General features: G+C 46.6%; 1 protein-coding gene across 5 annotated transcripts in view; it reads left to right on the top strand.

Annotated features, from left to right (window-relative positions):
• Window positions 1-25,382, top strand: part of KANSL1 (KAT8 regulatory NSL complex subunit 1) — a 176,240-nt gene that overhangs the window by 101,296 nt on the left and 49,562 nt on the right. The window lies entirely within an intron of this gene.

Raw genomic sequence — 25,382 nt, 5'->3', positions numbered from 1 at the left:
CAGCTGCCTGCCATGGACTTGCATTTTTTGTTTTTGAATCTTGCAGTACTTAAGGTTGAAGGTTTAACGTATGGAACATAAGTTTGAAATGTTATTAATTGCTTTCGTGCAGGAGCTAATGTGTACTATGTCATAGTTTTGAAGAGAAGAGTGGCAGTGAGTGTTTTTTATTTTTGGACTTTACACATTGGCTTCCTTTTATGTAGCACCTGCAGATCCTAAGTCTGTTTTCAGATTGTATATTTGAGAATTGCTTGCCCACCAATTAAACATCACCTCTAGGGTAAAGCATCACTGCTAGCAAAGGACTGGATGTGGGGAAAAAAGTCCCATATTCAGTGGCAACTTCAGGAAACCTGAGGGTGGGTGGCATTTCCCTCTATGTATGTATGTATGTATTAAAACTCTGGAAGTCAACAACAAGGTTGGCTTGTTCTGTGCCCACTTGCTGAGGATTTTATGGTTTGTTGGAGGCTTAAAGGCAGAACCTTCTTTCTCTCACTTAGTGTGTGTTTTTTAAAAACTGGTTTTTTTCTGCCCAGAACATTGTCAATCTAGTGTGATTTTGTTTTGGTTCTTCTGAGGGTACCTTATCAAATGGCAGTGGTAATGTTAGCCTAGTGTCCAGGTGTGTAGATACTAGGATTGCACTCATTAAAAATTCCTGTGATAAATTCACGGTCTGAGCCTCCCCCTATTTCTGTGCTATTGTTCCTTCCTTCCCCATGATCAAATAGAGTTCCTGGACACTAGTTTTTTCAATATATTTTGGCACACAATAAAATAGCCAAGAAAAAATTGTTCTGCGACCCACCAAAATCCTATGTGATTATAATTGCATAGGATTGTGGGATTTAAATCACAGGATGATGGCCTTTGAGTCACATTATCGGTTGCAGATCAAAAAAGGTGTATATGGGTATGTGTGTGGAGTTCAGGAGTCCTCCCTTTCCTTTGCTGCCTTTGCAATGCTGTCAGTTGGAGGATTGGGAAGAGTTGCTCCAAGGAGCTATGGAGTTCTTGAAGCCCCACTTACCCATTCTTGGAGCCAGCTCCTGTGGGAGTGAGGAGTGAGAAGCTGCCCTAGGGTTCGTTAGTAAGCTGCAGAACCAGGGGCAAGGGCATTGGCTACAGCATCAAAAGGGTAGGGGTAGGGAGCAAGCTGTTTCAACTAGGTCTTGGAGATCTAAGGATTTTGTTGCCCTCAGCTGGGGTGGCATGACTCACCCCCCAGGTGATCCGGTGTGAATTCCGGTATGGATTTCCAAATTTATTGGCTTGCAGCAGTTTACCCCTTAGCTGAATGTATGTAGTCATTAGTGCAAGTGCATTGTTGACTGGACACCAGCTCCTTTCTAGTTCAAGTGTCTGGATTTTTGATTCTACTCTGCTTTATTTGCTGCAGGCCAGGTGGATGCAACCTCCCAGAATTCCCTAACTGGGAGCTAAATGTCTCCGTTGGCTGATCTGGCCTAGGTCAATTCTCTTTAACATGAAGGAGGATTTTAGAAGACTGCAGGTGGCTAGAGTGCAGTGGTCCAATTAGATCTGAGAAGAGGCTTCTCCAGGGGTCTGCAACCTATGGCATGTGAGCCAATTTTTAATGGCACACTCCAGCATGCCATTAAAAATCCTACCCAGCCTGTCCCACTCTCCTCTGCCCTCCGCTCCCCCTGCAGGGGCAGGGAGCAGAAACATAGCAGTGCACAGGGGGTAGGCAAATGGCCCCACTCTCCCAGTGCTGCAAGCTGCGGGGTCCGCGCTCCTGGGATGGAGTGCCGGACCAAACACAGCAAGCCACCGGCCCCGCCTCCCCTGGGGCCCTGCCGCCATGTGCACAGCGCTCTGAGGGGCAGGGCTGTGTGCTCCTGCAGGGCAGCGTATCTGGCTCTGCGTGGAGCCTCATGGTAAGGGCTCCGGGGCTGGTGGGGTTGGATAAGGGGTGGGGGAAGTCAGGGGACAGGGAGCAGGGTGGGTTGGATGAGGGGTAGTTAGGGGTAAGGGGGTCTCTGGGGGGGGTTGGATGGGGCATGGGAGTCCAGGGGTCTGTCTGGGGTGGGGGTGTGGATAAGGGTTGGGGCAGTCGGGACAGGTAGGGGGTAGGGTCCAGTCAGGGGACAAGGAGCAGGGAGGCTTAGATAGGGGGTGGGGTCCTGGGGGGGGGGCAGTTGGAGGCAGGGGTCCCAGGAGGGGGTAGTCAGGGGACAAAGAGCAGGGGAGTTGGGAGTTCTTAAGGGGGCAGTCACCCAGTCCTGACCTCTGAGGCCTGACCCCCCTCCTCCCACACCCACCCAGCCCTCTGCCCTGTACCCCCACATACCCCCAGGCTCCTGCCCTGAGCCCTACCCACCCCCCCACAGCCCTCTGCTTGACTCCTTCATCCCTTCACACGCACCCCCACATACCCAGCGCTGACTCCAGCCCTCTGCCCTGACTCTTGCACCTGCCACATCCCCATCCTGAGCATCAAATGGGAGCTGCCCAGGTAAGTGCCCCACACCCAAATCTCCTGCCCCAACCCTGAGCCCCCTCTCTCATTCTAGCTCCTGGCCAGACCCTACACCCCAACCCCTAGCCTGCTTCTTCACCCCAAGCCCTGTGCTCAGGGCACTCCCACCCTCAGCTCACTGCAGAGAGAGGAAGAGAATGGCCAGAACCAGGGAGAAGGTAGGTACCCACTGTATGTGTGCAGGGCAGGGACCCCAGATTGGCAGCGGGCTGAGCGGATCCGGCAGCTGGGATCCCGGCCTGCAGGAGCCGGCAGATGGAACCCCAGACCAGCAGCAGGCTGAGCGGGCCGGCGGCGTAAGATCAACATTTTAATTTCATTTTAAATGAAGCTTCTTTAAACATTTTGAAAACCTTGTTTATTTTACAATACAACACTAGTTTAGTTATATATTATATGACTTTTATAGAGAGAGACCTTCTAAAAAACATTAAAATGTATTTCCGCCACGCGAAACCCTTAAATCTGAGTGAATAAAGGAAGACTCAGCACACTGCTTCTGAAAGGTTGCCGACCCCTGGGCTACTCTCTTCAAGACTAATTATTGCATGGTGGAGCCAGTAGTTGCTGTTGGAGGGCTTCTCACTATTAAAAATGAGGATGTTTGTGAATGGCTTTATTTTAATGCCAATTACACATGGCCTTTGGGGTCTTGGCAGGCTGCCAGCGTTGCCCGCCAATGGGTGAAGTTTGGGTGCCCTTTCTTAGCAGTGCTAACTAACTGAAATGCATTAGGCTCTATGTACATGAACTTCCTTTCAGCATTGGGCTGTTCAGTGGGGAACAGTGGAAATAGCTGCTCTTTTTCAGCCTGAAAGACCTCTTTTGTCTTTGTGAATATTGCAACATTTGAACTGAATTTAAGTTTTCAGAAAAACACCCCTGTTGCTGCTGATCAATACTGAGCACAGACTATGAACAGAAGAGTTCTGATGTTTCCATCCAGAGGGGGTGGTTCGTTTCTGCCTGTGAAGAAGCTGATCTCATTAGCAAATCATAACATCTGAGTACTTGTGGGGTCTTCTTCCTAGAGTTGTCATGCCTGCTTGTTTCACAAAGCTCACTCTCTCCACCCATGGGCACCCAGTGTTTCGCTGATTCTTCAAAACCCACTAAAAGACTCAATGGACTATTTATATTTGGACTACTTATATTAACGAGTAGGTAGAAGAGGCAGCCTTTAGGAATATGGAAGGACAGGAGCAAGCTCAAAAGTATCATTTGAGCTGGATTCATATCCTTTTCTCTGTATTATCACATCTAAAGGTCATTAGAAATCTTTAAAAACTAACATTTACACAGTGCTTTGAGGCTGTAAAGGGACATGGAAAAGTGATTATATTTCAATCACAGGAACATGAACAGATCTCTTCCTTGTGGTATCTGAGAGTGAACTATAACTGGCTTTGGAAGAAGCAGCCACCCAATCTATAAATCAGTGGACCCCTCTAACAATCCAGTTAAGTTCCTAGGTGCTAAAGCCTTGAAAAAGCATAATGCATGTTTCTGTTTCCAGGAACTTGCTGTAGATAGTTAATATAGAATATATTCCTGGAAGTACTGAAGTTTTCTAAAATCTTTACCTCTGTCCCTCCTTGTCCTCTTGAATTCAGCAGTCTCATTCTGCACTCAACAGGAATGCTTCTTGCTCTCATTTTGAAACTCCTTGATCCCCAACCCCACTACACTTCCTCATTCCCATATGTTACAGACTGGTTAGAAGTTGGTAGTTTGTGCTTGTGGTAACAGAGTTTAGTGTGAACAGCATCAGGGTTTTATCTGTCTAATACTAGCGTTCCTGAAAGTCAGCTGTCTTTTGTTTGCAAATTTGGCTAGTTGCAAATCTGTTACAGGTTTGAGTCTCTCTTGAATCTCCAGTGAGGCAATGAGATGAATTTTTCAGTTTTTCTAATCAGTGAGTGCATCCACCTTACTGAATAAGCATGAGTGATCTTCCCTGGAGTTACTTCCCTTGTGTGAGCCTCTCACAAGGGAGAGTGGCCACACTGCAAAGTAATACTTGAGTGCTGTGGGCAGAGTGGTTAATCTAATGCCACACTGGCACTCTTCTTGCTTGTGTGGTGTCAAGACTTTTGGAGGCACAGTAACTACGCCACTCTGTTAGTGCTTTCTCGGTGTATTGTGCACAATTTCTCTTTTCTTTCTGGAGATCCTGGGCAGAGAAGACACAAGCTCAGTAACTTAATAAGTAAACTAATTCCAGCTTGGCCCACTCCAGACTTCTGTCTGCTGCCTTCTTTCCAGCTGGTGGCAAGGCATGGATCCAGCTTGGACCAATGACTTGTATCATATGTTGGCACTAATGCAACTCTCATTTTTGCAAGAGGAGGCAGAAACAGGACATGAGAAAGCAGTGGTGGACATGTTGGCAGTGGCTTGGTGCCATGAGAAAGCAATGGAATGCTTGCTTAGGGAGAATGTGCAAGCTTCATGTGAAGCTGGAGGAGTAGAGACAGCTGATGCAATTTTTAATATGGCTGATGACTCTCCTTATGCTGACTGGTTCTGGAAAAGGACCAAAAATGGAGTAGTAGGACTCTATTGTTAGGCAGGCATAAGTGGGTTCAGTTTGCATATGAGAGGTGCCGCTTTCCTGAATCTGTGCAAAGAGCTCACTCCAGCCTTCAGTGCTAGGACATGCAAGTGAGAAGGGACATACCATACCAGAAGCAGATTGCCACTGCCAAATGAAGCTGTCTGCCACGGATTTTACAGGTCTGTGCTTAACCAGTTTGATATTGGTAAGTCAGTTGTTGGTCCTGTAGTAAAAAATGTTTGCCAGGCAATTGTTGCTTTGGTTCCTTCATGGGTGGTAAAGGAGGGCAATGTCTCTGAAATATTTGTGGGCTTTTTTGAATGAGCTTCCTGACTTTGGTAGGGTCATCTATGGCGCACGTACGAGGCGTCTGGCAGAAAAACCTCTATGCCATGGAAATCTTTTAGTCGTCTGGTAGCTGAACAGACTAATGATTTGGCAGGGACTAGTGATCTCCTGTGTGTGAGGGAGAGGTGGAGCATGGGGAGTTTGCTTTGCATGGAAACCTTCTTGACTTGACTGTTTGGCATTGGATGCATAAAAAGCAGAATATTACAAGACTATTCTTCCAGTTGCAAGGTACCCTTAAGCCTACCTTGCAACTGGAAGAATAGTCTTGTAATATTCTGCTTTTTATGCATCCAATTCTGTTTGCAGCAATAAATTACTGCATGATTTGAAGTCCTGTCTGGTTAGAATCCATCTTGAACTGCACATCATGTGTGGGAAGACATGGGGGTGTGGAAGGAGTGTCAGGGAAAATGGAGAAACTTCTTTCTGCCCTCTACTGAAGCTAAAACTGCCATTACAGCAAAACCACTAGCCCCCTCAATTTCATAATATTCCTCATAACCTGTTAATGCCCAGTCTCTGCTGCTGTTAAATTATACCCCCCGTGTAATATCCATAACAAACATATTACGATTCTCTGTGAATCTTACCAGGCTGAGGTGCTGGTTCGGGTGCTTCTGTCTCATCCATCAGAGGACAACAGGTGGAGGCCAGGCTGTCTGGGTATAGAAGCATTGGACTCGGGGTTCCTCTTCTTCCAGATCTGCATCTTCTGGCTCTGTGCTCCCCACAGTCCACTTGACCCACAACCCTGCCCAGAGCCCTTGATCTGTCCAGTATGAAATCTGGGTTTGTGCTTGGACTTCTGCTGGTGACTCAGTCTGTCTCTGTAGTACAGACACATGCTCAGGGAATCACCATACTGGAAATTATGGTTCTTGGCCTTGAGCGTCTATTTGATTTATCTTTTTCTCAGCACAAAAGCCCCACTTGTTCGATTCCTTGCTTGACAGTCTTATTTTAAAGCTTGGCATTTTGGATGTTGATGATGTTGTGGCCCCTGCAAGTTTCTAACCAGAGATCCAGCAATATGATAGTTACAGCTTCTAGTAAGCCGGCAGCACGCTGAGATTATATCTTCTTGGGTGCCATTATCAAAATCCAGAATTCTGTGCCAGAGATTGTGTGACTGCCTTGCTGGTATTGGAAGTTGCTTGCGAATGTGGGGAATGAATATCAAACAGACCAGGCCATGTAGTGGTGGGTGACTGACTTCTGATCACGGAATAGGATCAGGAAGCACGGAATAGTTACATGGCAAGAAAAGACTTCCGCATGTTGGGCCTAGGAGAATGCTGGGAAAACAACAGAGGATCATCAGTTACATTCTGGCACTAACTTGCACCCACACTACTCAGGGCTTGTCTACATCAGAAAGTTGCAGCGCTGGTGAGGGAGTTACAGCGCTGCAACTTTGAGAGTGTCCACATCTGCAGGGCATCACCAGCGCTGCAACTCCCTGTTTGCAGCGCTGGCCGTACTCCCGTTTTGTCTCGGGTGTAGAGGATCCAGCGCTGGTGATCCAGCGCTGGTAATGCAATGTAGACACTCACCAGCGCTTTTCTTGACCTCCGTGGAAGGAGGAAGCCTCTGGTAATCAAGCTGGTTTCCTTTCCCGGTTTGCTCTCTCGGTCCCGGAGCCAGCCAGCAAACCGCAGGGAAGGAGACCTGCTTGCTCGGGGTTCCGGGACCGAGAGAGCAAACCGGGAACGCCGCGGTTTGCTCTCTCGGTCCCGGAGCCAGCCAGCAAACCGCGGGGAAGGAGACCTGCTTGCTCGGGGTTCCGGGACCGAGAGAGCAAACCGGGAACGCCGCGGTTTGCTCTCTCGGTCCCGGAGCCAGCCAGCAAACCGCGGGGAAGGAGACCTGCTTGCTCGGGGTTCCGGGACCGAGAGAGCAAACCGGGAACGCCGCGGTTTGCTCTCTCGGTCCCGGAGCCAGCCAGCAAACCGCGGGGAAGGAGACCTGCTTGCTCGGGGTTCCGGGACCGAGAGAGCAAACCGCGGCGAAGCTGGTTTCCTTTCCCGGTTTGCTCTCTCGGTCCCGGAACCCCGAGCAAGCAGGTCTCCTTCCCCGCGGTTTGCTGGCTGGCTCCGGGACCGAGAGAGCAAACCGCGGCGTTCCCGGTTTGCTCTCTCGGTCCCGGAACCCCGAGCAAGCAGGTCTCCTTCCCCGCGGTTTGCTGGCTGGCTCCGGGACCGAGAGAGCAAACCGCGGCGTTCCCGGTTTGCTCTCTCGGTCCCGGAACCCCGAGCAAGCAGGTCTCCTTCCCCGCGGTTTGCTGGCTGGCTCCGGGACCGAGAGAGCAAACCGCGGCGTTCCCGGTTTGCTCTCTCGGTCCCGGAACCCCGAGCAAGCAGGTCTCCTTCCCTGCGGTTTGCTGGCTGGCTCCGGGACCGAGAGAGCAAACCGCGGCGAAGCTGGTTTCCTTTCCCGGTTTGCTCTCTCGGTCCCGGAACCCCCCTTGAAGCCGCCCAACAGCGCTGCAGTGTGGCCACATCTAACACCACTTGCAGCGCTGGTTGCTGTAAGTGTGGCCACTCTGCAGCGCTGGCCCTATACAGCTGTACTAATACAGCTGTAACAACCAGCGCTGCAAAATTTTAGATGTAGACATGGCCATAGAGGTTGTGCCAGCACCTGATAAGGTAAACTCATTCTGGGTGTGCCCTATACCTCTGGTCATATTACTACATTCCTCCCTCTCCCCACATAAATGGATACGAGGACAGGGGCTTAGTTAAAAGGAATGCTTGAGCTATAGCTCATATTAACTTTCTGGTAAAAACAAGCATATTGTGGATTCTGGTTTTCTTCATTGCAGCATAACATCTTCCTTTTTGGAGAGTGTGTGTGTGTGTGTGTGTACACACACGGGCTGCTTGCCATGCGTTCATATATCTGCATGTAGCAGGCTTCTCTTTGGTGTATGCCTTTTATTCCGCTGACGACATGCCTCAGACTCCTCCCTTTTTGGAAGTGCTTGGGCTGCTACCTGTAACAGCTGATGCAGAGTCTTGCTCAAGCATGCCAGAATCAGACACAAAGTTCAGGCTTAGGCGTCTTCTAGCGCCTAAATGTTCCTTCTCACTTACTAACATCACTGTTCTACATTTTTCTCAAGCATTGCAACTCTTCCCCCAGGATGTGAATTGTAAGCCTGACTCAGAGAATTGTGAAATAACTTTTCTAGTTTTCAGGACAATGTTTTTAAAAAGTAACAGCTGGGGAATCTGTCCTGTTCCTTTGCAGTTGAACATCATGTGCCTGTAGGGGGCCTAAGGGTAGGTTTTGAGACCTCCAGGTTCAGCAAAAAATTGTTCTGACAAGAATCTGATAAGGATGTTACTTCCTTAGAAGCTCATTGGCATAGGCTCAGGGAGGCCATGTGCTCCACACTCCCACTCAGTGGAAAGCTACAGGATGGTTGCTGTTTAGTGAAGCTTCGGTTTTTGACCCTGAGTTTTCCCTGGTCTCATTGAGGGAGCAATGGTATGAGGTTGTAATTAAAAATGTTTGTCCCTGTGATCTAAGTTTACCAGTCTAGTCCAGACTCTTCACACACAAGAATGCTTATGCCTGTTCAATGTAAGCAACTGTCTGCAGTTTACAGGCTGAGAAACATGAGCCTCTGGCTCCTTGGGCCACAAACATAGTCTCCCTTATAATCGCTGTGTAGGACTTTTAGATACCAAAACCCTTTGGAATATGAAGTGAGAGTTCCAAGCTCAGAGTATACTAAAGAATAAAACGATGGTTCCCAGAAGACTGCCTCTGCACCAGTCAATGGGCTGGAGAGGCAGGGTGATTCCGTTCTTTATATGCTCAGGAAAGAAAAGATGGGAATTCTTCCCCCTCCCTCTATTCTAGTCCCAGAAGAAACAAAATGGATGTATCTTTCTGAAATCTTTTTCAGAGCATATTTCTAGTCAGGCTCTCCAGTATTGTTTGGTGTAATTGAGCAGGGAGGAGGAATCTATTCTGGTAATGGAGCTCTGGTTTCCTTCACAGCTGCATGAATAAACTCTTAATTTTGTGGGAAGAGGAGGCGGTAAACAGTCAAACGGAGGGATTCTTTTGAGACTCCTGGGGATCTCTTCCTTCCTTGCTTTTCATGCACCAAATTTCTTTGTCCTGTCTTGGAAATTGGAGCGCAGTTCTGTTTATCCATGAAGTCTCTTTGAAATATTTTAGGGTAAAACTGGGATTTTAACTTCATACACCTCTGCCTTGGGTAATCTGAGCTAAGTATGTGTTAGGCTCTGTTCTCTTATTCCTTCTCTCAACTTGAACAAACTCTTTAGAGGACCCTGGAAGGCCTTCCAATAGATAATTTTCTCACCAGATAAGTTTAGGGTGTTCTCTGTGCACATACCTTGTGCGTGCTTCATTTATGCTATCTTGAGGGACCTGTAACACATGCTTGTGATTGGGGGTGTCTTGATATGAGACACAGTTGTGCTTTTGGTGGAGTAGGCTGTCTCAGTTGCTTGTCCAAAAGAAGGTTTTGCTCTGGGCTGGATTCTACAAAATATCAAAGAAGTAAAAATGTTAAATGTTGAAGTGCTGTGTGAGGAACAGTTTTAATCAAGTGAAAATGCCATTGTTTCAAGAGGGAAGGAATGAATTTGCTTTGAAGAATCTGCTTCCAATGAGTTGTTACATAGTCAGACCCAGATAATGGTTGATTTTTCACATACAGAAATATGGGTAATATTTAACGATTAACCAGTCTTAAAACATGGCTTTTCTCCTCCCTCCACAATGTTTTTTATTCATGAAAGACTAACACCATTTATATAAGCTAGACATAGCACAAGTTTCTGTTCTGTAATTCCCTGTTTCTCCTCAGCTAGAGGTGAGCAAACTGTGGCCCACAGGACCCTCCTGCCTGGCCCCTGAGCTCCTGGCACGGGAGATTAGGCCCTGGCCCCTCCCCTGCAGCTTCAGCTCACTCCACCCACTGGCGCAGTGCTCTGAGCGGCAGAGCCGTGAGCTCTTGCTGGGCAGCGCAGCTGCAGAGCCCTGGCCTAACCCGGTGATCTGTGCTGCGCAGTGGCTTGGCTGGCTCCAGCCGGGCAGCTGCCTGTACTGGTGTTCTAGGAGGTGCAGTAAGGGGGCAGAGAGCAGGAGGGTTGGATAGAGGACAGGGGAGTTTGCGGTGGTCAGAGGGTGGGGAACAGGGGGGTTGAATGGAGGCAGGAGTCCTGGGGGGGCAGTCAGGAAGGAGAGAGGGGGCATTAGATGGGTCAGCAGGGGGAGGTGTTCCAGGGGTGGTGAGGGAGAAGGGGTGGTTGGATGGGGCAGAGGTCTGGGGAGGGGTGAGTCAGGAATCAGAGGAGGGGTTGGATGGGGTGGTGGGTCTGGGGCGGTCAGGGGACATTGAGGGGTGAGAAGCGGAGGGGTCAGATAGGGGGTAGGGGCCGGGCCACATCTGGCTATTTGGGGAGGCAGTCTCCCTTTAACTGTCCCTCCATACAATTTTGGAAACCTAATGTGGCCCTCAGGTCAAAAAGTTTGCCTGCCCCTGTCCTAGGCTCTGAGTGCGCCTCTGAATCCCGACCAGAAACAGCCTCTACGTTCCAGCCCTCATGACTGAGTATTGCTAAGGGGCCAAAAGTGAGGAATGTAGCCAGAAAAGCATCTAGCAAGGTATATGTTTAAAATAACCCCTCGCCCCACCCCGAAACTAAGTTAGCACTTTCTTGCAGCTCCTGTGTGTGTAAATTACACCATAAGAGACTCCTTTTATACTTATTTATTGGTTGGTGGGTCTTATTGGCTCTAGGGAAATCTTGCTTGCTCAATCTTGCATATCACCTCTAGAGTGTGGCCCTTAACATGTAAATGGTGACTATCTGCTTTTTGCTTGGATTGTAGCCTTCAGCTTCTCATCTAAGGAAAGCACACAGGGTACAGAATAAGTTAGGTAATGTTATTGGGGGAAGGGAGGGAAGAGCCAGCTATCTGTGTTTCCTCTAATTTTTCCCCCACACACGTGGAATGAATTTTCTTATGTGCATCAATATGGAAGTGATGTGTGGCACAACACTTCCATATTCATGTACGTAACAAAATTAATGTGGCGAGGGTGGAGCCAAGGGCTTTGGAGCATGGGAGGGGGCTCAGGTTTGGGGTGTGTGTGTGAAGTCTCTGGCTTGATGTGCAGGCTCTGGGTTGGGGCTGAGGATGAAAGGTTTGGGGTACAGGCTGCCCAGGGGCTATGGCGGGGAGAGAGGACACTCCCAGCTGTCTTTTTCCGCTGCAGCACCTGGACTGGGGGATAGAGGTTCCTCTTCCTACCGTGGCAGCTCTGGGGTTGGGGTCGCAGGATAGACACTTCTCCCCGGCTGTGACAGGTCTGGGGCTGGGCTGCGGCCGGCGGAGAGAGGCGCCTCTCCTTGCGGCAGCCGAAGTGGTGCTTAGTAGGTTTCTGTGCAGCGTAGAGGGAACGTGGCTAGTCTGGCTGGCTCTTTGAAATCAGAACGTGAGTGACTTCCAAACCTTATTTCCAGGCACTGTTCTATGCTTCCAATTCAAATGGATTCCATTGGCTGTGTCATTTTTGGCTTGATGAGTTCTGAAGGGGCACCACAGCCACTGCTGTTTATAAAGAAAGATACTTATATTGGAAGTAACCATATACTAGCAGTTACTAAAAAAGCAAAAGAAAAATGAAATGGTGAGCGTGTACAATAGGTTGAGTGGAAACATGCCAAGATGCTGTGCTCCAGGTTTTTATCAGTGTGAAGTGATCTTTGCTTCAGACCTGAAGATCTTCAGCATTGCGCACACCGTTTATGGATTGCCTGATAGGTTTATAGACTTTCTGAAGGCTGCAGCATTTACTCTGGGTGAGCTCTGCTCCTTAATCAGTTTCATAAAAGAATAGCTAATTTTTTTTTGTCCAGTGGCTTATATTTAAAGTTAATGGTATAACAACTCAGAAAATGAATATTCTCACTTTCATCTGGTTTTAAAAGCTCTGAAGACTTGGAGCTGGTTGGTGCTTGACAGGAGATCTCTGCAAAAAAACCAAAAAACCACTATGCATGTGTGTCTGTCTCTTCCCCCCCCCCCCCCAAATCCTGTGGTTTATAGGCTCCAGGTAGAATGCTAGAGGCCCTAATCCTATTCTGAACCCCCTCAGTTCCTTTAGTTCAATCAGTTAACCCTACAACTCTCAAATACTGAGGTTTCTGAATAATTTTCTTGTTGGAATGAATTAATTTCTTGCAGAAAGATCATTTAGTCTTTCATTTGTTGACTACCTTGGGTTATTGTCCTATATGTTGGTTTCCTCTGTTTCCATTCGGAACTTCCTGTGTTATATGGCCCACATCATCCTTTGCAATTTGTCCAAACTTTTGCCAGAGTGCTGTTTTGTTCCGCATTAGCTGTTTTAGCACTTTTGTAGTTTAGGAGGCTTGTTCTTTCTCGTTTTACATGCAAGCTTCATTATTTAGACATTTCTAATGAAGACGTGACTGTGGCAAGTTGAACTTGCATCCTACAGCAGGCTGTGTAGCTCTGGCAGCTGCAGCGAACTGGAAGTTTGTGGGGGTGGCCTTTAACTTCAGTTCATATTTTCAAAGTTGACTTCCGTGAAATTGTGGGTGGGTGCTCAGCACCTCTGAAAACCAGGATGCTTACTCAAATGCCAAAGTTCTCAATATTTAGAATGGAATGGAGCAGTTTGTACATCTGTGCTGTTTCATGTTGCCTGCAAATTCAGGAAAACATGATTGAAATCTTAAGTAAATAGATATTTAAATTTAAAAAAAAATCTATCTGAGATAGATGTAGAGCAAAGCAGCCTAAAATGAATTTAGTAAAACCAGTGCAAAAATCCTATGTGGGTGCTCTTAATTTGATTTAAGCCTGGTTTGGTAAGGAATCAAGATAAAGCACTATCTTAACTGAGGCCTTGTGTACATACAATTGTACCCCACACTAAGTAAATCGGTACAATTTAAAGCAGTATAACACTCTGAGTGTAGATTCAGTTATACTAGTATACATGCTTCAGTCTTCAATGGATACTGTGTTCATTTCACCTCCCTCATTCCTCCCCATCCCTCTTCAGGGACTCTTTGCATGAGAGACTGTTCAGATAGGAAATAGAAGGTAGTCTATGCCTGGGAGTCATAGAACCCATTCTGGTACATCTGAGGTAAAGGCTTTTTTCCTGTTGTTTGCTGATCCCCAAGGAAAAAGCTGGTCCATACTACACCTCAAGCACTGAACAAATACATGAACACACAAAGTTTCAAGATGGTCACACTTACTTTCAGTGATTATACCATCTCTAGAACAGGGAGATTGGCTCTTGGCCTTCAACCTCCAGGACACCTATTTCCACATATCAATTCAGCCAACCCACAGATGACTCCTCAGATTTACCCTAGGGGTCAGGACCATTACCAATACAGAGTACTTCCTTTTGGCCTTTCATCGGCTCCCACAGTATTTTCCAAGGTCCTCTCTGTAGTAGCAGCTCATCTGTACGCCGGGAGGATCATGATTCACCCCTACTTAGGCTACTGACTCGCTTGCTCCTTTGAGGATGTCCTATAGGCCACCCAGGCAACTAGGGATGTATTCATGAAGCTGGGTCTACAAACCAGCATCCAAACATCAACCTTAACTCCAGTACAGTACTTGGAGTTTATAGGGACTGATCTTGACTCACTACAAGCGAAAGCACTCCTCCCACAACACAGATTTCACAGCCTGACCATTCTGTCAATTCAGCCCAGCCCACAAGCATTGACCAGACGTTGCCTCCAGCTTCTTGGGCACATGGCGGCAGACACATTTGTAATATCTCATGCCAGACTACACATAAGATACCTACAGGCATGGCTCAGATCTGTCTACAGACCAAATAAAGACTGGTTAGACAAACCTCTGTTGATGCCTTCCAGGGTCATCCAATCCCTGGAGTGGTGGAAAGACCCAACAAATGTCTGTACAGAGGTCTTGTTCACTCAACCCCACCTCCCTAACCCTCCTGCAGTGGACATTGCTTCTAACTATAGACAGATCCCTAATAGGCTGGGGAGCACATCTGAACAACCTCAAGACTCAGGGCAAGTGATCTCTCATGGAGGCTACTCTCCACATCAACCTCATCAAATTAGAGTGGTCAGAAATGCTTGTGCTCCCTTTCTCCCACTGAACAGGGACATACACCTGAAAATCATGACAGACAATATAGCATGCATATACTACATAAACCACCAAGGGACTGCCAGGTCATCCTCACTGTGCACGGAAGTGCTAAAGCTATGGAATTGGTGTGTTCGCCACAATGTTTTGATATCAATGGCTTATCTACCAAGAGTACAGAATATTGCAGCAGACAGTTTCAGTCACAGGCTCACACAACTGCGAGAGGGAAACGAACCCAACAGTACTCCACAGCGTATTCTGTCAATGGAAGACCCCAGTGATAGACTTGTTCATTACTTACCTGTTGCTCCAGGGCCGGACTGGGAAAACGCTCATTAGGTTACACTCTCCTTCTCCCATGGAATCGGGCCATTTCCTCTGCTGCTGAAGGTCCTGATAAAATTAAAGTGAGGAAAAAAGTAAATGTTACACTGATTGATCCCATCTGGCTGAGACACATGTGGTTACTTGTACCTATCACAGTGGGCGATGTGTGCACCAGTCCCTCTTCAACCCACTCCTTACCTCCTCTAACAGAGTGAAGGACAAACTCTCCATCCCAAACAGTGGATCCTCTGGCTCAAGGCTTGGCCCCTTCATTGTTCCAACATAGAGAAGGCCTCTCCTCTGGGTAGGTGCAGGAAGTGCTACTGCACAGTAGAAAATAAACTACCAGATGCACTTACCTGCAAAAGTGCGTCTGGTTTCAGGTTTGGTGCAATTCCAAACAAATCACCCTAGCATCTTTCGCCCTCCCCACAGTGTTTGCACTGCACACTAGTCATAAGAGGGCAGGCCTATCCCTCAGTTTGTTCAGAGGACACCTTGTGGCCATAACTGCTTTCCATCAACAGATAGAGGGATACTCGTTTTTTGCCCACCCAGTTACAAAGAGCTTCAAGGGCTGGTGAACCTCTTTTCCCACCCCTAACATGGGACCTAAATCTAGTTTTAAAGAGTTTAACTAAATCACCCTTTGATTCTTTGGCCACTTGCTCGCTTACATACCTGTTGATGAGGACAGCATTTCTAGTGGCTATCACCTCAGTAAGGAGAATAGGGGAGATAGTGGCACCAGTAACCCCCCCCCCACACATATACTATTCTTTAAAGACAAGGTCACTCTTAGGCCACAAAATTCACCCCCAAGGTGGCCTCATCTTTTCATGTAAACCCACTCATTCACCTCCCTGCCTTTTACCCAAAGTCTCACCATGACAGCAGGGAGGCTATACTACATATGCTAGACATTAAGAGGGCCTTGGTCTTTTGTTGGACAGGACAAAGGCCTTGAGGAAATCTCCTAAGCTCTTTCTAGCCCTCGTGGAAAGGTCTAAAGGTGCAGTGGCATTGGCCCAGAGACACTCCACATGGGTCTCGAACTGTATTAATCATTATCGTCATGCTTGCAGTGTATTACCTCCATTCAGAATCTGTACACATTCCACGAGATCCATTTCCGCTCCATCACCTTCCTCAAGAAAGTTCCTCTCTTGGAAATCTGGATGGCAGTGACTTAGGCATCTGCTCATACCTTCGAAGAACACTGTGCAGTTAGTTACTGGAGACTCTTCTTCCAATGCCATCTTTGGCTCCACAGTGTTGTCCTTAACACACTCAATTCTGAAGCCCCAGTTTCCTACCAGGGCTACAGCTCATGAGTCACCTGTGGTGGAGCACTCATGGGGCACTACTCGAAGAAGAGGGAAGTTACCTTGTGCAGTAACGATAGTTCTTTGAGATGTCTCTCTATGGGTGCTCCAGTCTACCCTCTACGTTGGAGTTCTCAGTGGAGGCTTTATGGTGGAGAAGGAACTGAGGGTGGTTTTGCCTGTGCAGCATTAGTTGGCCTCGAGGCACAACGCAAGAGGAAGAGCCCATGCTCAGGCTGAACTGGAGATGGTTGGTAGCAGTGTCAGAAGTGCAGGGATGCAGACACACCTACAGTGGAGCACCCATAGCAGAACACATCTCAGACTCGCCTTTTGCAGTAACAATGGTTAACTTCTTCCCAGTTCTGCCAGTGACCTGCTGTGTGACCTTGGCCAAGTCACTTTCCCCTCCATTTTGTAGTCCCTAAAATAGAATTAATACTGTCTTCAAAGGGATGTATTCCTAAAGCTTGCTTTGTCTGACCAGCTCACATGGGTTATAACTTCCTTGTCTCCTCTTTGAGCTATGGACCTCCAGGCTGGTTCCTCTGTTTATGCTCTGCCTAAATGAAGAATCCTTTTCATGTTAATGCAGAGCTACATCCTATAGCTTTTTTAGTAGCTGCACAAGGCTTATTTTAGAGCAGTGATGCGCCCCTGCCATGGGGTGCAGATCCCTCATGAACTCCTGTTGCTTTGTTCCCTAAAAAGTTGTTTACATATTGAGGCTTTCCCTGCCTATCTCAAACTACTGGACAGGAGGGCTCTCTGCCATGGATCACATGAGCCTGTTAGGGGGAGATGATCCTTCTCACATGACCACACCCCTTCAACGAGGGAAAAACAACATATGTGGAAGTCCATGGTGTTTAATCATCCAGTGCTGTATATATAACACTTGGGTCTTTCTGGTCTCCTCTTGGTTTTCCTTCCTCCTCAGCCTGGTTGTCCCCTTTCTTTTCTCTTCCCCTATTTAAAGAGAGAAAAAGGGCTGGGACTTCAACACATGTTAATTCCATTCCTCCCAATGATGTGATGTTAGTCTGCAAGGAGATGCCAGGCTGCTAATTCTGCACATAGGCAGACTGTTTACAGTGGGTACCATCGGCTTAAATTTCTAGGATGGTGTCCTTGTCAGTCAAGCTGAGTGTACTGCCAGCTGTGTGCATGCGGATGCTGGTTAGCTACATTTCCTGACCCACTCCTGTCCTGCAGCAGTCTGCATTCTGGACTCTTGGTCTTGTGCAACTGCACTTGCTCTGTCTGGTGCTTGTTTAAAGGGAAAAGAACATCCTGGAAAGAATCTCTCCAGATAAGTGTGGTCACTCTGCTTTTAAGGGAAAGGCCTCAAATCTGTACCTACATTTTAAAAATGTTTCAAAACTTCTTCTGGAGTCATAGAATCAAGCTTTCTTTCAAAGCTAACTCTGCAAAACAGTGAGACTCAGCTTCTGTTTTAACTAGGGTGCCTGGTTTTTTTTTGCAGTCACATGACATCTTGCTGTCTCTTGGGTCTGCCTGCTCTCTCTGTTCTGGTGAATCATAGAATATCCAGGTTGGAAGGGACCTCAGGAGGTCTGAACAAGGAGGGGCAGGGACTGAAGTACACAGGAATCCTGATCTCCGAGGACTTCATCAGTCTTGACAGTCCCACGTGTTCAAATTCCTATGCATCGTTCATAGTCTCCGCCTTCTGCTCTTTTTTTTTTTTTAATTTAAGCTTAATGGAAAAATATTGAACAGTCTTGTAAAGTGACTTTCTGCTTTGATACTAAAATATGTTCCTGTAGAATGCAATTGCCATTCAATTCTGCACTTAAATGTTTAATATTACACTTGTAGAAGCAGAAATACATGCAGTCTTGTATGTGTGGACAATTAAATCACACACACACACACACACACACACACACACACACACACACACACACACACACACACACACACACACACACACACACACACACACACACACACACACACACACAGCGGTTTGCAGTTGCTGTGGAAGAAGCTGGAACTGCCCACCACAGTGGTCCTTAATTCACTTGCCAGTGTGCACTGACTGGTCCACCTTACCTTTGGTACAGCTGTTTCTGTAACACTTCAGAAAGAGATCAGGTAGCCCATCTAAAGTGACACTTATCCTGCCCAGCCATCTGGCTGTCTCATTTATTGTGGTGTTCTGCTTAATCTGAAACTGCATCAGCAGCTAAAGTAGACAGGACGCTTAAATATGAGGAAGTAATACTCCTAATTATTTTAGGAAATGAGCAGAATATGGTGTCGCTCGGTGCTGAAGATCCTCTCCAGAATGCAGAGAGAGATATGACAAGGAGGTCTTTGCCATTTGCTCAAACAGAAGTACAAAAAATAACCTTAACTCACAACATCCCAAACTTCTGGTGTGTAAGGATTCAGTGTACCATGTAAACGTAACATATACACTTTAGGACTTTCCTTGTGGGAAATTAAAATACCCTGCAATGACCATTTGCCTTATGTATAGTTGATTGGAAAACTAGGCCAATCTTTTCTCAGGTACTTTGCAGATAGTGGACCAGATTCTCTGCCCGCATTAACTTCCCCTTTGCTCCACTTCAGTAGTACAAAGGAGATGTAATGCTACCATTAGGAGGTAGATAGGAAATCCCTTATTGTAAAGAGTTCCCTGGTGGCTTACAGCCATATTACCTTACCAGCCTCACCTGCTGGGGCAAGATAGAGCATAACAGAGCTTGAGAGCTGAGCCATTGCGAGTTGTGATCTTATGGTGCTGGGATGGCAAAATAGTCTCTAGGGGACTATTCCTCCAATCAGTATAGTCAGACTAGTCCTGTGGCTGCTCTGATGTATGTCATAGACTCGTTAGACCTGTGGTCTGCCTTAGCATTGGGCCACCTTTGCATCCTTCTTTGACTCCAGGGCGGTGGAGTGGGTGTGATTTGCACAGAGCATGAGGCCAACTTTGACCAAAATATGGAATGCGTATTGAACGATGAGGGCCACCAGGGAGAACGACTGAACTTACAAAAGCAATTGAATATGGCTTCCAAGGGAGGTGACAGATTACAAGCAGCTGGCTCTGTTAGTCTATGGAAATCTGGCTTGATTTTCTTTAAGAACTGGAATGACGACAAAGACAAAATCAAAAAAATAATTTGGAGAAACTATGGAGTTCATTATTTACCAGCATTATTCTATTCAAGTCAATCGTGGGTCAGGCTCAGAACAAGGAGAGTAGGAGGCTGAACTGTAGCTGTTAAAAGGTTATCCTAAATTCCTCCTCCTGTTCTAGCATTTAAAATTGGAGGTCCAGGTCTCCTCTCACAAACCTCTGCAGGAGGTTGTCATAGCTTGTTATATCAAAATAGTGGAAAATTGTGAAAGTAAAATAATAGAGAAACAGGACATTTGAATTCAGAATTTCATCAGTAAAAAGACCAGCACTGCTGCCCAACGAGTTCAGCATATGTTATGTATTTTCATAAGTGGCATTGGTTTATTTGAAACTTGTAATAGGATTGGTTTTGAAAAGGCAAGTGTGTTGATTGCCATTAAATACAAGAAGCTGACACAAGATAGTTGTAGAGCTATCTAGGAACTTGGTTATTGCAGTCAATTGTGATCTCTTCATTCTTGACAGACAGACTGTGCCTTTTACATTTGAAAAGTAACTATAAAATAAGATACATGTACTATGAAAGTTTCACAATCTTTTTGGGGTTTTCACTTTTTTTCTTCTCCCAGAGGATTTTTCATGAAGTTTGGCATGGGTTGGGATAGGCAAAAATCTCATATGTGCTACAGTTCTCCCTCCCACCTTACCCATCAGCATCATAGCTCAAATCTGAACAGGAGACTAGGTTATTTGTGAACATTTAGAAAATCATCTGGACGACAGTCTTGTCTCCAACCATAGAGGGGTGGATATGAAGGGGCCTTGAATCCATAACAGGTTGTACAAGCTGCTAGATGTCCTCCACACCTCAGAACCAGTGATAATTTTGTGTTATCAATTAAGCTGTTCTGGAGCCTGCTAGGACTATGTGGCACACCCCTGCCATGTGCCAGCCTATCTTTAAAGGGGCTGAAAAGTGCTACTAGGTCCTTGCCAAAGGTTCCAAATTCCTCTCCCTTCCCCCCGTCCCCCAAACTCTCTAGTAGTCCAGGCTGCAACTGAACTGGCAAAGAGAGCAAGTGGTTAGAACTTTTGGGATGCAAGGTATTTCTGCATCTAGCCTGCAATTCACGATTGTGAATTATCAAGCATTACTAGACAAAAATTACTTTCTGAATTACAGTAAACTTGAGGACCTTACTGATAGCCTGCCACATGTTGAATGAGCACGTTTTCAGGCACTTATTGAGAAAAGGAAGCTGGTGGCCAGAATTCCCCTCTAGTCGGCAGTAGATGTAGCAGATATCTTCTCCAGGGCCATGGCTGTAGCCATAGTCATGTTTAGGGGGTCTTGGCTCTATTTTTTGGCTTTCCTAGGGAGGTACAGAATACTATTGAAGACACTCCTTTTGACGAATCTCCTCTTTTTAATTAGAAGATGGATGCATTTCTGCACACGCTCAAGGATTCCTGGGACAATCTTCATTCGCTGGGCACCTACATTCCTGCCCCAAAGCAAAAATTCCATTGCCAAACACCCACTCAGTCAGCGTTACAGGTCTTCTCAAGTCTATTCTGACACCGTATGAACCTCTGAGGAAACACAAAAAAACAGAGGTCTCTCTTCCCAGGGCCCCCCTCACAGGCTTTGACATCACAGCTCCAACCATAAGATATTTCTAATGTGCGCCTGAGAGCCACCATCCACTGTGCCTACCCCTCATGGTCCCCCTACTCCCTTTGGAGGTTGTTTAGCACTCTTTCCATGGCTAGTGTGCAATAACAACGGACAGATGTTGAATGTCATCTCCCATGGCTACATGATCCAGTTTATCATACTACCTTCTCCAAGACTCCTGTCCCTCTTCAGGGAGCACACTCACAACAGCATTCTCACCCAGGAGGAGACCATCTTGTTAGAATGGGGATTCATGGAACACATTCCCCCCAGACTATCAGGGATCAGGATTCTACTCAACTTCCTGATATTTAGGAAGAAAGGTGGGTAGAGACCAGTCCTCAATCGCCAGCACCTCAGTTGCTTCATCCACAAGTTAAAGTTTCATATGGTAATGCTGGCAGCGATAATCCCATTCTTGGAGAAAGGCATGCAGTTTACCACTCTAGATATGAAGGACGTTTACTTTCACATAGATATCCATCTGGCCCACAGACATTTCCTCAGATTCACATTGAGCACTCACGATTTCCAGTGCAGTGTGTTCTCCTTCAGGGTAGTCACTGCTCCTATAGTCTTCAGCAAAGTTATTTCCATCATAGCAGCCTATTTCAGACTTCTATGGTCGTCTTGTGTTTCTGTATCTTGACAATTGGTGCCTAGCCATGAGGGTCCAGGCAAGAAGCCCAGAAGTCAACCTCCATGCTACTTAGTCGTCTTTCTTCCTTTGGAGTCAAAGACAATGTCAAGAAATCGATCCTAGATCCCATGTAGTCTCTGGATTTCACGGGGGTTATCATAAGTTTGGTCATAGCACAAGTTTACTTAACCTGTGAACAGGTTCCAGGAGATTAATGACGACATAACTCGCATCATGAACAATTCATATGTACCAGCCAGAACTTACTTGTCCCTCCTCAGCCGCGTTGCTTTGTGTATTTGTGACCCCCTTCGCATGACTCCAACTTCGTTGCTTCCAGACATGACTCCAGTCTGTTTTACTCACCAAACTGCCACTCCAGGGCTTCCATGCTGACGGTCTCCCTCAACCTGCTATTATCCCTCCAGTGGTGGACAGACCCACATCGTGCTTGTGTGGGAGTTCCCTTTCTTTCCTTTTCCCAGACAAGATGATTATCACTGACACATCTCTGAGGAGCTCATATCAGTGACCATGTGGCTTAAGGAGCACGGACTCCCAGAGAATCCAGGATGCACATGAACATCCTGGAGCTGTGAGAACCGCATGCCAAGCCTTCCTTCCCTTCATCTGCACCCATCATGTTCTCATCATGTCAGATACCCCCACCACTGTGGTGTGTGTGTGTGTGTGTGTGTGTGTGTGTGGTGGTGTTGTTGTTGTTGTTGTTGTTTTGTGTTTTTTTAATATCAGCAGATGGAGGGACAAGATCATCCACGCTACACGCAGAGGCAATCAGTCTCTGGAATTAGTGCATCAACCACCAAATCTTCCAGGGACACAGAATGTACTCGGCAGATATTGTACGATAAATCACTGGTGGGAACTTCACGATTTGGTGGTACGCAGCATCTTCACTGAGTGAGGGACTCTGGTCAGAGTCCTGTTTGCTTCACAAGTAAACAGCAAATGCACAATATGTACTGCTCCAGAGGAGCCCTGTGTCACCACATCCAGGGCGAAGCCCTCCTAATCCCCTGGTCGGACCAACCCAACTGTGCCTTTCCTCCACTACCACACTTACCTCAGGTAGTGCATAAGATTTGGCAAGACAGGACAGTGGTAATTCTGATTGCCCCCTGCTGGCCCAGACCATTCTGATTCCCCAGTCTTCTCTGCATGTCGTCCCACCCACCGATTCCCATCCCCTCTGTCCAGATTTGCTGACTCAATGCAAAAGTGAGATCAGACTCCCTAATCCCCATTCTCTACTCCCCAGAGCGTGGTGTTTGGATGGGCCTCTGCCTTAGGACGAATATGCTCTTCAGTTGTACGCAACATCATCATTTCTAGCATCGGGAAAGACCAACAGACATTGTTACCTAGTCAAGTGGTGACGTTTTTCATCATTGGCTCAACAAAAAAGTGTTTTACTAGAATTTTGGGGGATCCCCTCATACTGGACTACATTCTGTGACTAAAGTGACCAGGTTTCACCCTGCAGTTTTTTTTTTAAAAGTACAGCTGGCGTCAATTAGCGCATTCTAACCACCAGTGGAAGGTTTCTCTGTTTTCACCCCCCACCCCCTCCAAATGCTAGGTTCTGTAAAGGGCTCATCAGAATCTTTCCACCTATCCAACCAATAGCTCTTCAATGGGACCTGAATCTTGTGTTCTCTCTCTACTAATGAAGCCCCCCTTTAAACCTTTAGTGTTGTGTTCTGTGTCCCTCCTTTCCGTAGAAGTAGTCTTCCTTGTTGCTATTACTTCCATGCGAAGAGTGGCAGACTTGGTGCTATGATGGTAGGCCTGCCTTTTACGGTTTTCCACAGACTCTCCTTGTGACTGCACCCCGAATTCTTAACAAAGTTGGTGTTTTCAATTTCATATCAGTCAAGTCATTCACATGCATCTGCAGAGGAATGTTGTCTCCATTTCCTTAGCGTTTGACAAGCTCTGGCCTTCTACCTGCGGAGAGTGAAACCAGTCAGGAAGCGCCCTAGACTATTTTATTGCAGTAGCAGAGAGGCTCAAGGGACAGGCCATCTCCACCCAGAGAATCTCCATATGGACTTTACAATGTTTCACACTCTATCATGTGTCAGATCTACCACCTCCTACAAGTACGAGCTCACTCCATGAGGGTTCAAGCTTCAACCTCGGCCTCTCTTCAGAACTTGCCATTCATTGACATATGTAGAGCAGCTACCTTGAATTCTGTACACACTATTTGCTACACATTAAGCCTTAGCGCAAGACTCAGCGGTGGATGCCTCCTTTTGGCACAGTGGTCCTCTGTACTACTCGCCCTCCTCCATCTTAGGTACTGCTTGTTAATCACCCTCAAGTGGAATAGAATAAGGACCATCGCTGGAAGAAGGAGGCTACTTATCTCGAAGAACCTCCTGTTACAGGTGTGTGGTCCCTATCTGATTCCACTTCCCACCTTCCCGCCCCTCTGCTACAGATCTGCCAGATTTGCGGTGGAGAAGGAACTGGAGATGTGGTCAGTCTGCCCCACCCTTTAGTGCCTCTGGAAGCATGATGCAAGCCAGGGCGCATGTGCAGACCAATGGATACTACTTTAAAAATTCTCAGACTCCGGGCACATAGTGCACATGTGTAGCCCCTCAGTGGAATACAGATAGGGACATTCACATCAAAGAACCTTCAGTTACTGGTAAGTAGCCGCCTCTTCTGTCGTGTGTGTGTGTGTGTAGTGATGACAGAGTAACAGTTTGTTTTGTGAATGAATTAATTATAAAATACTGTGGTGGATTACACAGTCTAGTAGAGAAGTGCATGCCCTTGCGGTATTATATGCTATGTTCATTGCAGGGATAGTGAAGTTAGGGAAAGGCCAAACAAGTTTGGTGTGTTTTGGTCTGCATTGTCCAATTTTGTGCCTTTCAGCGACGGAGATGAGACCATGTATTTTAGCTGTTAACTGGTTCTGGTGTGTACGGAAGTGTTAGGAACCTACTATCAGGCACAAAACTCAAGTTTGCTGATGCCAGCTGTCCTTGACAACACCCCAGGTGCTGCTTCTTTCTTATAAGGGGTATCTTGAGGAGGACAGTGGAGGGAACAAAACTGCATGTCTTAGAGTAGAGCCACTCTTTTAAAAACAAAATAAATCTTGTGATGGTTTTTATCACAATTGCTGGGACGTTCTGAACCTTAACATTTAGTGCATACCACACAGTTGCAGCCTTGTAGACCAGATTCCTCCTTTTTGTGGCCATTTGTATAAATGAATATTTTATTTCTGCTGGTGTTGGACAATAGAGATTCTTTTAAAAAGAGTAAATAAGGGGTAACTGAGTTGGCTGTGTGGCCTGGGAAATGCGGTTTGGCACTTCTAAATCAGCTTGTGTTGGATGTGACCAAAAGGTGTTGTCATCTAATTGTTCTGTGGTTTGTGAAAAATATTTATCTTCATTTCAGTATGTAATGGTTAGATATCCATATTATGCTTGAAGGTTTGAATGAGTGGTGTGAACAGAGAGCATCACCTCTAATCTGTATTTTAACTTGACAGTATAGTCTCATTTTTTCCTTACAGGTCAGGAAGCCCTGAAGCATGAGATTTTAGAAATGTCAGACATGAGCAATGTAATCTATCATAGTAGGTCTCTATAGTTCTGCAGTAGATTAACATTGTGTATGAGAGTAGGATATTCATGCCATTTTAGTATTA

This window comes from Gopherus evgoodei, chromosome 23, assembly GCF_007399415.2.
Source record: "Gopherus evgoodei ecotype Sinaloan lineage chromosome 23, rGopEvg1_v1.p, whole genome shotgun sequence".
NCBI classification, from domain to species: Eukaryota; Metazoa; Chordata; order Testudines; family Testudinidae; genus Gopherus; species Gopherus evgoodei.
The sequence above is the reverse complement of the archived record's forward strand: the minus strand, read 5'-3'. Positions and strand labels throughout refer to the sequence as shown.